Source organism: Physeter macrocephalus, chromosome 15 (genome assembly GCF_002837175.3).
Source record: "Physeter macrocephalus isolate SW-GA chromosome 15, ASM283717v5, whole genome shotgun sequence".
Classification (NCBI taxonomy): domain Eukaryota; kingdom Metazoa; phylum Chordata; class Mammalia; order Artiodactyla; family Physeteridae; genus Physeter; species Physeter macrocephalus.
This window is the reverse complement of record NC_041228.1, coordinates 43,859-57,946: the sequence shown is the minus strand read 5'-3', so window position 1 is coordinate 57,946 and position 14,088 is coordinate 43,859. Positions and strand designations below refer to the sequence as shown.

The window sequence follows — 14,088 nt, the reverse complement described above, 5'->3', positions numbered from 1 at the left end:
TGCAGACATGCACAAAGTCATCACAGTGCCACCCTACTGGTCAGCCCTGAGTTGTGTCCCCCTGGCAGCATCCAGAGTGGGTGTCCCCATCCCCAACCTCCTGGGCTGTCCTCCCACTGCACCAGTGGCTCCCTCCCAGACTCCTCCTTATCTCTCTCTTCACGTTGGTGCTCCAGGGTTTACTTCTGCATCTATACCAACTTCCCTGGTTAATCTGTCCAGTCCTGAGGCATCAACATCATTTATCCCGTGAAGACTCTCAAACCTGGGATCATCTCCAGGTTTAAGTGGTCTCTCTGAGCAAGGGACAGGACATTCCCACCCAGACACATGATGGGTCCCCCACATGGACCAAGTTACTGATTTCCTCCACCCCCCCACTGCCCTGTCTCTGAGCAAATGCACCATGCCCTGCCCAGCAGCCCATCTGGGAGTGGGGCAACATCCCTCGGCCCCTTAATTCGTATTGTACCATGAGGAGGTAACAGTGACCCGTCTGCCCTTCAGGGGTGGAAAAGATGAGGCAGAAGCCCATTGTAGACACTGCCTACCAACCCTTGGACTGAATTTCTCCTCTTGGGACACATGCTTTCAGTGTTTCCAAAACACCCACTATATGCCAGTGTCTATTCCAGGGACAATGTGACCATCACCCTCACGGGTTTCATTGGGGAGACAGATAATAGCAAATGCATCAGTGAGATGGGCAAGTGCTCTGGGCACAGGTAGCAGAGAAAGGGTGGAGCCTGGGGCAGGTGGGCATTTAACCAGGCCCAGAGAAGAGAGGGTTTAGGCCATGCCTGGCTGGAAAGGTAGAAGAAGGCAAGGGTGAGATGGGGCAGAGGTGTGAACAGAGCTCAGAGACAGTTGCTGGGGGACAGACTATAAGAGGTCTTGACTGCCCGATGAAAGTGAGGCACCAGCCACATTCCTACATTGGGAGACAGAACTAATGAAACATCTTCGGAAGATTCACCTGGTGCGGGCACTCAGAGGGATGGGTGCATAAGATTGAAAGCAGGGAAAGCACTGACTCAAGGCACTCATCCATGTAGCAGCAGACAGAGAAGATGCTACTTCCACGGGGCGAACCTTCACTTTCTTCCAAGGGGAGAGTCAATCATTTGTAACATTTATTCAGTTCATTTAATTTTAAAATCTTGAACTTATCATCACTGTTTCTGAATAGGGGCACAGTCATATGGCTCAAAGTTCAAAAGGCTAAAGAGGACTTAAGGTGAAACATCTCCCAGCCAGCCACATTACCCCTTCCCAGTTTCCAACGTGTCCTTCCTGATTACTCTAAGCTTACACAAACAAATATGTGTATTTTTTCTTTGCCTTTTTATTATAAATTGTACCAAACTAAGCTCATTTTTTAAAAAATTATTTATTTATTTATTTAGGGCTGAGTTGGATCTTTGTTGCTGCACGCGCGCTTTATCTCGTTGCAGTGAGTGGGGGCAACTCTTTGTTGTGGTGTGTGGGCTTCTCATTGCAGTGGCTTCTCTTGTTGCGGAGCGTGGGCTCTAGGCGCCCAGGCTTCAGTAGTTGTGGCTCGCGGGCTCTAGAGCGCAGGCTCAGTAGTTGTGGCGCACGGGCTTCGTTGCTCTGCGGCATGTGGGATCTTCCCACACCAGGGCTGGAACCTGGGTCCCCTGTATTGGCAGGCGGATCCTTAACCACTGCACCAACAGGGAAGCCCCGAAAACTAAGCTCATTCTACATTTTGTTTTTCTCACTTCAGTATTTGTGGGATCTTGCCCAGGAGAACATAGACTGAATCCATGGTAGCAGATTGCTCCTCCTCACCCGTGTCCACATCCTATCCCTAGAACCTACACTACACAGCGAAAGAGATTTTGCAGAGGAAATTAAGTTTAAGGGCCTGGATTATCCTGGTGGACCCAATCTAATCACATGAGACGTTGCTGACTCAGATGCACGGGTCATATGCAAGAAGTGGGGCCTCCAAGACCTAAGAACAGTCAGCAAAGAAAAAGCAACCTCAGGAATTGGATTCTACCAGAGCGCTTGGAAGCTGATTCTCCTGGCTAAGGGCTCAACCCGGTGCTAAGCAAAAATACAACTGTGAAGACCAGCAGCCACTTATCCATAGCAGGCATCCACGGGATGGGCATGACCCAGCCTCAGTCCCACTCCCCTGGGGGAGAATAAATTCCTCCCCATCCCCAGAGCCCCTTCTCCACCTGGAGGGCGAATCCACCACCGACTGGGCCTCCAGGGAGGACACCTGGCGCCAAGCGACAACCCCATTCATTTCTCACCCGGCTCCGTACAGTTCCGACGTTCGCACCAATTCCTGAGGCCCTTCCTCCGCCCCAACCCCGCGCGTCAGGACACTATTCGCGCACACTTGCCCGTCGCACTGTGGCAGCCTCGCCACGCGGTCCCGCAGCTCGGCTCCAGGTCAGGGATGGCTCGGCTCCGCCGCGTACCCTCTCAGGGCGCCCCTCGCACGCCCTCCCGAGAAAGGCCCTCGAAGGCTGTGACCCGCCCACGCCCCTTTACGGCCCCCCCGCGCACCGAGCCTAGGCCTCCCGGGGCCGGCACCCACCGCGGCGGCATCGGAGTCACGAGGGAGCGCCGTCAGCAACGCCGAAACGCCACCGCGCCAATCGCCAACTCCGGGAATTGCTCCGGGAAGAGAGCAAGGTCGCGTGACCCAGGCCACTCAGCCCTTAGGTGGACCCCGGAAGTCCCGCCTTGACTTCCGGCTCGCGGACCCACCCAGCCCAGCCCAGTGTGGCCGCTCTAGACCGCGGGAGGACGAGCGACTCTGTGGATCCATACTTGACCCCCGCGAGGTGCTAGGAGCCGCCGGGAGCCCCGCGATCAGAGTCGGTTCGTGCAACTAACCAGGGTGGCAACTACCTAAAAAAAGACAAGCGATTATAAATGCAGGGAGAACTAGGGACTTAGATACACAGGTACCTAGAATCGGAACAGGTTTTGCTTGATAAAAACATGATGATGCACGTGGAAGAAACTGAATCCCTCAATCAGTAAATGATTCGACAGATATGGAAAAACTCAGATTCCTTAAGTAGATAATATACATTTCGTGGGACTGTCCATGGAACATTTACAAAAATTGATTATACAGTTAGACATAAAGAATACAAATATTTTAAAGTATGCATTTTAAACTACCAAAATTAGAATAGAAATACATAATAAAAAGTTGACTCCCAAAACTCTAACTATTGGAGTTTACGAAACACTGTCTACATAACCTTTGAATCAAAAATGATACTAGCTGTAAAATTACAGACTATTTATAAAGCAATGAAAAGCAAAACACTTCATTCTCACACCCACGGAACCCAGTGTAAAGTGCAAAATATATAATATCTACTGAATATTTTCAGAGAAAAATATATATGACTATATCGCCTTAAATACTTTTTCTTTATTAAAGAAGACAAAAGCATTTATCCTTAAGAAGTTAGAAAAAGGAACATTTCTCCGAACCAACAATAACCAATCAGATAATGTAACAAAAATGAAATGTCTTGGGACTTCCCTGGCGGTTCAGTGGTTAAGACTCCGTGCTCCCAATGCAGGGGGCCCGGCTTCGACCCCTGGTCAGGGGACTAGATCCCGCATGCCGCAACTAAAAAAAGGTCTCGAGTGCCACAACTAAGACCGGTGCAGCCAAATAAACAAATATTTTAAAAAATGAAATATCTTCCACAATAGCAACAAAAACTACGAAATACTGGGGAATTAATAAAGAGCACTCAAGACACAACAAAGAGCTCAGGGTCAGACTTTGTACAGATGGAATTTAATAGATGGTAAAAGTGGCACCACCATAAATGGCAAAAGTATGGGTTGTTTAGCAGAAGGTGTTGAGAAAATGACCTCACGCAATGGAGAAAAACAAAACCAGACCCCTACCTAACAACACAAACAGTGGTAGTCTCCTAAATGAACTAAAGACCTAAAAATGGACAGTAAAGAAATGAGGTTAGCAGAAAAATACACAGGAAATATTTTTGAGACCCTGGGATGGAAAGGATGCTCTGCTGATTAGCCGTCAGAGAAATGCAAATTAAACGACAATGAGATACTGCTTCACACTGCTGGGCTGGAAGAGCTAGGAGCCTAGGTAATGCCGGTGTTGGCACTTGAGGTTCAAATATTTTTCTCTCAAGTAAAGTCACAAGTTTGTATGGCAGGTTCCCCTATGCAGTGATCAGGGACCGGGGTTCCTTGGCTGAGGATTTTCCGCTTGCTGACTCGGAGGGGAAGAGGAAAACAGATAATAGGGATAAGGAGCTGCTTCTCCCAGTCTTCCCACATAGTCACCTGCTGTAGCAGTATGCAGCCCTTGCCAAGAGAACAACCCAAGTCCCATCCAGTCCCTGATGCAGCTCAGGTGAGTCCCTCTGGACAAGGTGCAGCCTCTCCACAAGGTCCTATAACTAAAGGGCAAGTTGCCTGCCCCCTGACACCCAAGTTGCAGTATGGAGAAAGAGGATGGGAAACACAGCAGTGTCCAAACTATGCTGGCTGGGTCCGAGGAAAAGTCTGAGGTGGGGTTGTTGTGCACACTGTGTAGATATTTTATTTTTTAATATTTATTTATTTATTAGAAAAAATCTTTTGGCCACGCTGCAGCATGTGGGATCTTATTCCCCAACCAGGGATCGACCCTGCGCCCCCTGCATTGGAATCGTGGAGTCTTAACCACTGGACTGCCAGGGAAGTCCCTGTAGATATATATATATATTTTTTTTTCCTTAAAATAAATTTATTTATTTATTTTTGTCTGCATTGGGTCTTCGTTGCTGTGCGTGGGCTTTCTCTAGTTGCGGCAAGCGGGGGCTACTCTTCATTGTGGTGTTTGGGCTTCTCATTGCGGTGGCTTCTCTTGTGGAACAAGGGATCTAGGCACGCAGGCTTCAGTAGTTTTGGCACATGGGCTGAGTAGTTGGGGCTCGCGGGCTCTAGAGCACAGGCTCAGTAGTTGTGGCGCACGGGCTTAGTTGCTCCGCGGCATGTGGGATCTTCCCAGACAAGGGCTCGAACCCATGTCCCCTGCATTGGCAGGCGGATTCTTAACCACTGCACCACCAGGGAAGTCCCTGGTAGATATTTTAAATGCAATTATTTCACACGTGTAAGTGACTTTAGCCATCATCTCTGTGCAGGGTGTGCAGAGTCTCCTGTGGGCAGCTCCACATGAGTGCTGGAGCCCCTCTCCCTGGCAAGGAGGAGCTCCAGGACAGCACCCGGTACCCAGACTCAGCTCCAGGAGGAGCTCTATGGGCCCTGGGCCTCATCAGGTCTGACTTGGCCCTCTGGGGGCCTTCCTTGTCCATGACCCATCCTCTTGCCCGCCTGAGGAGGGAGGTGATAGGCTCTCCTGGCTGGGACTGTCCAGATTTACAGGGGCCTCCTCACTGACAGCTGGAAGCCTGGGTCAGCTTCTTGTCTGCATACTTCCATTTAGTTCCACATGCAAAGGCCCCATCTAGTCACGGGTTAAAGCCCGAGGTCCCTTGTCTTTTATTTATTGCCCTCTATATGCTTGCCCTCCTCCTCTCTCTCTCCAGCTCAAGGTACCTTGAGGCCACCTGCAATGCCAGGCCTGCTTACCAGACTTGGTCAGCACAAATCACAGGCCATAGGCAGAGGGAAACTCCCCTTGTCCATCTCTGCTCTCCTCCCCCTGTGCCTTCACCTGCCTTCCCGCAGCCTGAGTCTCTCTAGGAGGGCTCTGTTGAAAGTGGCAAGAAGTAACCAACCCTTGCCAACATTCCAAACAATTCTGAACCATTTTCTCTAGGGTTATAGTTTTAGTCACACGTTGTCTACTCCTAATACATCGTAAGCAAGGGTCATACCAAATACTTTTCCATGCATAGCAAGGGTCACCAGCTTTCCACCTGTAACACCACGTCTGCCCTCACTGCCTGATCATTAAGCCAACTGCACATGTAGTAGGTTCTGTTTCAGCACCTACCTACTGCCAGGTATCAAGTACTGGATTAGTTAGAATAAAGCTCAGCTGATGTAAAGAGGCTCAAAACTAACATTGGCTTCAGTGAGGCAGAGGGCTGTTTCTGTCTTCTGTGATAGACCACAAGGCTGTGGTGGCTGTCCTCTTGAAGATGGAGGGGCACAAGCCCCTTCTACCTGAGGGCTCCACCCTGCCCAGAGCTCAGTCACCATTTCAGCCAGTGGGAACAGGACAAGGTGACACCTTGAAGACGCACGTATCCCTTGTGCCTGTGACCCACATGCCACATCTCACAGCATTGCAACTTGGAAACATCACCTTTGCTTGGATGGGCAAGTGTCAGGTAAAATTTCATGTTTGAAAAGGACAGGGAGAATGCAAAGACAGTCAGGAAGAACGAGCAGGCTCTGCATGTCCACCACAGGGGAAAATAACACAGTCAACACAAAACCAGGCAGCAACATCAGAAAACTAAGGAGGAAAAAACTGATAGATGTCCAAGACAAAAACCCACCATAATGTGCCCAGTGAAAAGCACGTTTGAATAGAATATGGTTGATCATAGAGCCTTTGACCAGGTCTCTGCCCAAACCCCTTCTCCAGTGGGCCTCAGGTTCTGGTCAGGGGTGGGGTGTAGGCTGGTGGTTAGAAAGTCACCACCTCAGGAGCACTGGCTGTCCCTCTCAGCGTCAGCACATCTACCTTTGTTTTTCTGTGACAGTTCAGATTGGTGAAAAGTAGTATTTTTCATCAACCTTGCAATAAAATCATTTAATTCTAGACTAATTCATGAGATGGTGGCGTTTTTACTGTAATACATAATAGACCACTAAGAAATGTATTGAGAAGAAATTATTTAATAAATTTAGAAGGAAAAGAAAGGGGGAAAAAACTGAAAATAAGAATGGGCCATAAAAACTATCCAAAATTGCTTTTCACAAGACAAACTATATAGTGAAGCCTGAAAATTTCTGTTAAATGGTTGATTGCTAAAAAACAAAACCAAAACATAAAACTAGATAAAAGCAAAAAATGAAGAAGAAATCAAAACTAGTTGTTATGGACTGAATGTTTGTGTCCTCCCTACATTCATATGTTGAAGCCTAACTTCCCAAAGTGATGGTATCTGGAGGATGGATTTCTGGGAGGTAATTAGGTTTAGATGAGGTCATGTGGGCGGGGCCATTGACGGAACTAGTGTCCTTATAAGAAGAGGAAGAGACCAGAGCATTCGAGCTCGAGGGTGCTCTCTGGCCTGTTCCCCCCCACCTTCCCAACCCCTGCCCCATGTGAAGACTGTAAGAAGGTGTCAGATTGCAAACCAGGAAAAGAGCCCTCACCAGGGAACTGAATTGCCCACCACCTTGATCTTGGACTTCGCAGTCAAAAATTCCTATTTTTTAAGCCAACTAGTCAATAGTGTCATGATACGATAGCCCAAGCTGACTCATAAAGATTTTTGTGCCGAGGAGTGCTGAGTAACAAATGTCTAAATATGTGGAAGTGGCCTTGGAACTGGGCGGTGGGTCAAGGCTGGGAGTCCTGAGGTGCAAGCAAGGAATGTGGATGTGAAGGGCAGCTCTGGGGAGAACACAGAAAGAAAAGAGGAGAGCTGTAGAGAGAGGTCCCGTCTTCTTGAATAATACATAAGTAATCATGTATAGAATGTCGGTAGAAATATGGACAGTAGAGGCCATTCTGGTGGGGCCTCAAATGGAAAAGAGGAACATGTTATCGGAAATTTGAAGAAAGGTGACCATGGTTATAAAGTGGCAAAGAACTTGGCTGAATTGTGTTTGTGGGAAGTAGAACTTGAGCAATAAAACTGGATTTTTAGCTGAGGAGATTTAAAAAAAATATTTATTTGGCTGCACTGGGTCTTAGTTGCGGCACACGGGATCTTTAGTAGCGGCACGTGGGCTCTTAGATGTGGCATGTGGGATCTAGTTCCCTGACCAGGGATCAAACCTGGGCCCCCTGCTTTGGGGGTGTGGAGTCTTAACCACTGGACCACCAGGGAAGTCCCTACTTGAGATGATTTATAAGCAAAGTGTTGAAGGAGTGACTCTTAGAGTAAAATGTGAGAGGGGTGAAGTGAATTGAAGAGGCATTGTTAAGCAAAAAGGAACTAGAATGTAAAGATTTGGAAAATTCTCAGCCTGCCCATATTACAAAAAATGAGAAAGTACGTTTGGAAGAGGACACCACGGATGTGGCTAAGTTATTACTCAGTAAAAAGATTATGGGATTATATGAGCAGAACCATTTCTGAGATCCCGCAGGACTGAACCATAGAGCTATTTGTTTATGATGTGCACTTTTCTGCAGGACATGGGAAGAATGGTCATAAAGGCGATTCAGGTATCATCAGGGCCACCTTCTCGGTTTCAAAGGGGGAGCCCATCACCATGGTTTCAACAGGCCAAATAGTGGCCAACTGATGCTTTGGGGGTGTTCTCTGGAGCCTTCTTGATGCGACCCCGGGGGGTCACTGCTCACTCCCCATGGCTCCATCCTGCAGAGGCCCCTCACTGCTTTAACACCACAGAGTTGGCTCCCTCACTGTGCCAGCAGCAGCTCCACCGCTCCTCTCCAGGGAACCCCATTCTACACCTGGGGCCTCAAGTGTTCCCAGTGGCCAACACCATGCTCTCTTCAAGCAGCCCCCCATTCTGAGGACTAGACTCCGGCTCCCCAGCAGCCCTCCTGTGCACGCCCCAAAGCCTCACTGCAGGTGCATGCACTGTCTCTCTCAGACCTTGGGGTCCATGCTTCATGCCCTCGTGCGGACTCCCCTCAGCTCACTGCCCTCCACGCCCTTCCTGCTGACCTTACCCAGCCTCACTGCTAGACCGGCCCTGGCTCTTTCGGTTCGGGATGTCACAGACGACTGTCTGCACTTCCCGCCCACACGTGTGCACGCCTGAGACAGCCTGGCTCCGGCCCCTCTCCCACCTCCCCCGGGGCTTTACGGGCCAAGCACCTGGAGGTGTGAGAATGAACGCGTGGGTTGAACGGAAGCTCCGTGAGGCTCCCGGCTTCCACGTTGATTCTCTGCTGCTTCCTGGGTCTCAGGGCTGCCATATCCTGGTTCTCTAGCTTTTCTCACAATACATGCCATGCAGAAGACCGGAAGGTCTGCTCCCTCGGGGAGGATCTGGTAGAGGTGGGTTCTGGGCAGCCTGCACTCCCTCGCACTGCCCTGTGCTCCCTTAGCTGCCGGGACCTAGGGGAGCTGACAGTCCTTGGAGCCTGGGTGCACTAGGTCAAAGCCTGTGATCCCCAACCCAGAAATCTGATCCCCCTAACTTCTTCCCAAGGGTGTGGAGTTGGAAGTAAGAGGTAGGGAACGAGTGACTTGAGATTTCTCCATGGTTGGCCAGTGTTTGAAACACGCAGTGACCACTGGTCTACATGAAATGCTTAGGATATGGAAGCAAATAAAGACCAGTCCCCACCCTCAAGCAGGCCCCACAGTGTTGAGGGGAAAACAACTGTGCCCATCCCAGGGCACCCAGCCTGCAGGGCTTGGGGACCCGGGCCCTGCAGCTGCTTGCTGTATTCTTCTAAGATGAGAGCTTCCTGAGGTGTTCCTTCGGCCGTAGTAGATGGAAAGGATACCTTCTTCTGTTCCACGCCCAGCTATTCGACTCCCTTCCCCCCACTATTTTTCTTCATAGAAAAACAGAATGTTGGAGCATTCACCACCATCCAGTTATCTGCTCACCGTCTTTCTCCCATGCTAGAATGTATGCTCTATGAGGGCAGGGATTTTGTTTCATTCATGGCTCTGTCCCCAGCATCTAGAACCATACTCACAATAGGTACTAATTATATATGTTTGTGATTACATGAACCCATGAATCAACGATACTAGTTCTCTGTTAAGGTAAGAGAGTGCTCTTTGGGGAAAAATGATGCCACAACGTTCCACGGGTTATCACACATAAATCTCTCTGTAATACGGGGTGGTTGCCCCCCACCCCCAACCCTCTTATTTTTTACAAAAGAGAAAACAGGCCAGTGAGGTAGAGGCAGGATTAGTACCCAGGCTGTCCCTCTCCAAAGGCGATATGCTCTTTCTGCCGTTCCTGCTGCTCTGACAAGGGCGGCAGGGAACAGAGCTGGCTTTGCTGTGCCCCTGCTGTGTTCTGAGCAGCACACTGGTTACTCTGTAAACTTCGTCCTACCTAATCCCCTAAAATTCCTTCAGATATTGGTATTTTTATCCCCATTTTGCAGACAAGCACAGTCTGAGAGTTTAGTTTGCTCAGAGTAATCCAGTATACAAGGGGGGAGTTGGACCCACCTCCTGTCCTAATCCAAATATTCCTATCGTAACAGACCTCGCTCCGTGAGCCAGAAGAGAACTCACGTGAAGATTCTGACATGGGCAGTGTGTGTACCCCTCCTATGTAATCTTGATCTGGGTAAATACCATGGGGTGATTTTTGGGCCCCTCCGATCCTACCATGAGATGGTCCTGCGCTAAAACTTCATTTGCCCATCGACTCCCTAAGCTCCTACACTGGCTGCTGAACAAGATTTTGAATTAACATCAATTCAGAGCCAGAGTCCAGTAACCCCTGCCATAGCCCAATCAACCTCAGACCACTTATACTCTGACAAAGTCAGGGTTATAGATCCATTACACTGAGGGCGACAAACACATGAACGGCGAGTGTCTCACCAAAGAAAGGAAAACAGAGTTGTTACAGGACTTGGGGGAGAAGTGGAGTTTAGGTGAAATCTAAGCGGAGCAGTGTCTTGATGGGCAGGCAAGGCAGGGCTGAGTCATCGTGGGTCATCCTCAGGTCTGGACTGTGAAATGGACCTAAGCTCCTGTTTCCTTGGAAACCACAAAATTTAGATGTGGAACGTGGTGTCCAAAACTCCTTATCTGATTCCAGCTGTAAATCAAGGCTGCTCCTCTGCGTCAGTGACTTAGATCCACCAAGAGTGGGGTGTTTCATTCTTGATGTCATTTCCAACACTTTCTGATGTTATAGAATAAAGTTTCTCCACGAGCAAGGAGAAGTAGAATGTCACATTTTGTAGCTGCACATCTCTTTCGGAGAAATATTGTTTCCTATTAACTCTGAAGCTGTTTTTTTATCTGTGTCTGTTATTCTAGCCTGATGAACAGTTTACCAGATTTTTTCTTTCTGCATCCGAGCTAATTTTTACTTTCACATCCTTGAAAAGTGTGGGTATTTCCTGTCCTCTAACGTACAGTTACCCCATCAAATGGCCACATTCCCTCTGGGGGAGAGAATAAAACATAGTACAAATTTTGGGGAGAGTATCAGGGTCTTTCCCCAAGGGAAAGCTTGCCTCTTCTTTTTTCATGAGGTTCAGGTGTCTTTTCACCAGATTTAATGTTTTTTTCACTAGTATTGATATAACCTTTAGTAGGCTGCCTACTTATTTCAGTCACCTCACCATTATCCAGGGCCAAAACATGTGGTCAATTCTATTACTACTCTGGCCCTGGGTCTGTTACAGTGACATGACTGCCCTGTCTTTGAAAGGGTTACATGCTACTGTCTGCTATTTGACCACCCCCACTGAGCACGGAAACCATTTTCATGACAGCCCCTCTTACCATCATTCTCAGCCTACAGAAAATAGCCACTGTAGTCTTTCATGGATGGTGGCACCCCCCTCACCAACACATTTCTCAAAGCCTGGGTGAAAGAAGTGTCTCTAGACTCTCCTGGAGGACACGGGCAGGGGTGGGTGGGCAGGTCCCACGGCATCCACTCCAGCATTCCCATCGCCCGAGCCTCTGACTGTCCTGCACTTGTGAATTCAGGCAGATCTGACATACCAGCCTCATCAATGCAGGCCATACCGCATACAGACTTCCATCAGCCAGTCACTGCTGAGATAGCTCCCTGAATTAGCCATCTGCCATGTAACAAATTCAGTACATTCTCTCCTCTAGTCTAACAGCCCTAGAATCTATTCCCATTTACATTACCCAGGTTTCTGTTGATAGTAAACTGACAAAGTCTTGCCATCCTTTGCTATGAGGCATTCCCTCTCAGGTCAAACTGCACTCATCCCCTGGGTACGCTGGGGTTGAGTTGCTAGAAGCAATCAAAATTCGTGTGTATTTAGGAAAACCCACATTCCACTGCAAGGTGACAGCTCAAGAATGTTGAGGCGGGTAGCTGAGGGTAATTCATTCTGATAAAGTTTTCCAATGTATGTATGAATAAAACCTTTTGTCTTCTCTCCACATACATTAGACTGTTATCAGGTATTGCTATTACAAACACGGCGGCTATGAACATTTTGGGACACATCGCCTGGTTTTCATGCAAGTCTCTGCTGTGTGTATGTGCAGGAGTGGAATTGGGTTGTGGGCTATTTGCATCTTTGTTAACAGTGCCGAAGTATTTTCCAGTGTGTTGTTCCAACTTCATTCCTATCAACAGTGTGTGAGAGTAACTGTTGCTCTACATTTTTTGCAACACTTGTCATCATCAAACTTTTTTTTTTTTGTCATCAAACTTAATTTTTGCCGTGTAATACGGCATCGCATAGTGATATCATTTTGCATGCCCGCGATTACTAATGAGCTTTGCCCATCTTTTCATACAGGTCCGTTGTGGGAATACCTCTATCAGTGGAGAAGCTTCAGCAGGTTTTGTAGCAGAGGCAGGAAATCCTGGAGGCTGGACACAGGGGTGGATGCTAGACCATGTGGTGCAGCCCCCATGCTAGGGACAGGGCATCTGCCGGCACTTCTGCCCACTGCTGAAGGAACGTCTCCAGGAGTCAGGCCTGGAACACAACTGCTGAACCCTAGCTCTTCTGTAGAGCTCACAGACTCAGGAGACGCCCCGCACTCCAAGCCCACATTTTAGGGACTTGGAACCTCAGTCCAGATGCCCTTGTGTCAACATCTTTGTGCACCATCCCAGACCTCCCCCGCTCCCCCCACCCCCTGCGCTCACTCTAACCCTCTGTCCAGACCAGGCCACACATGGCACGATGCTCCAACACCTGGAGACGTGGCCAAGCCCAAGGCCGATGCTGCTAGGACTATCTGAGTCCCCTGAGCAGGTTGCTAAGGTCGGGGCAGGACTCGCCCAGGCCAATTCTGGTGCCTATTTCTCCCATAGAGCCTGGTGCTGGTTGGGGGCTCATAAGTTCTGCTAAGAGCAGTAGGTTCCTTTCCAGCCCCGTTCCCATTCACAGGGCCCTCCTGTCCTCCAGTTATCCCTTCCTAGGTTGCTACCTACATGGCCTTCTAATGCCCCCACGCCCTATTCAAGGATCTGCTCTTGTCCACTCAACAAATACAGTAGCCCCAGCAGCCATCCTGCCCCTCTGGACACAGCCAACTGGACAGGTGTTGACATCCAACCCAGGTGGGCCAGAGTCCATTCCCCAAACTCTGCACCCATGGCCACATTCATTGGCGTCCCACAGGTTTATGGGTACATGAATGGACACCAGACCAGAGACTGGGCAGCATCCTCTCCTTAGAATATGAATTAAAATACTAAGTTCCCAGCCTTATTCTGGCAGGTCTCTTAGACGAAGCAGATATGAACCCAGTAACTGTGGTGGCAGCCAGTTTTTCAGCCCAGTGTACTATTAAACTGAGAAGGCAGGTCTGCAGGGAAACCAGGATACAATCCATGGGTGGGAAATCCAGAAACCTTTCCAGTTCCCGACTCCAGCTGTTTCCTTACCTGGGGTCCCATAAGACATCCCTGGATCCTGACAGATGGTGCTCCCTTCTTTGCTCAGGTTATCTTAAGTAGCTGTCTGTTACTTATAACTAGGAGCCCTAGGGCACACAACTAACCCCTCCAACCTCCATCCTGCAGTTTTCTTCTGGTCCCATCTTCAGATACACAGAAGATGCTGCACGTATGCAGCGTTAAAGTGAAAAAATCCCAGTGCAGTCCCGCTGCCTGGAAACTCCGGTCCTCAGACTCAAGGCAGCAGCTTGAGTCACTTGCCACCCACTCTTGCATGAACATAAGCAATAATGGAATCCACCCGCTACCTTTCAACGCTTGTGAATAAATGCATGAAACTCAAGTAAAACCTAGAATTGGTGGGGCAAGAAGAAA

At 48.9% G+C, this 14,088-nt stretch overlaps 1 protein-coding gene across 8 annotated transcripts in view; it reads right to left on the bottom strand.

Moving 5' to 3' along the window:
- The window catches only part of ZNF16 (zinc finger protein 16), a 32,027-nt gene extending 29,315 nt beyond the window's left edge, over positions 1 to 2,712 (bottom strand). For 5 of the 8 annotated variants that reach the window (XR_003683455.2, XR_003683456.2, XM_028500641.2 and 2 more), the window contains exon 1: positions 2,579 to 2,712. The gene's annotated coding sequence lies outside the window, so the exon portion shown is untranslated. Of the gene's footprint in view, positions 1 to 2,288; positions 2,350 to 2,375; positions 2,524 to 2,578 lie in introns of those variants that run through there. The other 3 variants (XM_028500638.2, XM_028500639.2, XM_028500640.2) reach the window with 3 other exon arrangements.
- Positions 2,713 to 14,088: the final 11,376 nt, after the last annotated feature.